We start from the raw sequence: 701 nt of genomic DNA, 5'->3' as shown, positions 1-701 counted from the left end.
CAATAATCAGTTGTCAATATTCCTTTGGATAAGATTGGGATCTGCTGTTCATTTTCCCAGTTCTATGCTGGGTTACTATCTGGGAATGCCTTTGGCCACCCTGGCCAACAACTCAAAAGAAGGTATCGCTTCTCTGGCATTGTTGCTTGTTATATAGCCTTTAGCTATACACATGGACTCTTATGAAATTATACTGGCCCATTTAATCTTTCATCATACTTTCCTTTTGGGTGTTGAAGGCCATACAGTTGGTCCACATAAAACCGATTTATTTTTACTCTTAAGGTCATTTGAGGATCTGTTTCTCAGGGGTCACGTGGGCTTGGGAGGAGCCCCTGGCTCCTTTCTTTTACCAGTTCTGCCTATGTGAAGATAAGTCAAAGGTCCTGCTTGACCACGGTTGGCTTTGCTTGGAAGCATGGATGAAATGATTCCTCTGTGTTTACCATCCTCTTTGTAGACTGGACACTGGTTCAAGTCCATCTGGTGGGGTTTCCTCGGCCTCCTTGATCAAGAAGAAAGGTGAACCACTACCATTATAGGACATATTGAGAGATGCTCATAGTCACCTGGAACTAGTCGACCTGGGAGGGCAAGGAGCAAAAACTGTCCTTTATGTCCCTCTGACCAAATTATTATAGACCTCAAAGCATGTCTGTTAAACACCCAAGAATGTTAGTTCCACCAGTCTGGCAAAGACC

The sequence above is a fragment of the Nannospalax galili genome, unplaced genomic scaffold, assembly GCF_000622305.1.
Source record: "Nannospalax galili isolate Female #2095 unplaced genomic scaffold, S.galili_v1.0 scaffold352, whole genome shotgun sequence".
NCBI lineage: Eukaryota > Metazoa > Chordata > Mammalia > Rodentia > Spalacidae > Nannospalax > Nannospalax galili.
Note: the sequence above shows the minus strand (reverse complement) of the source record.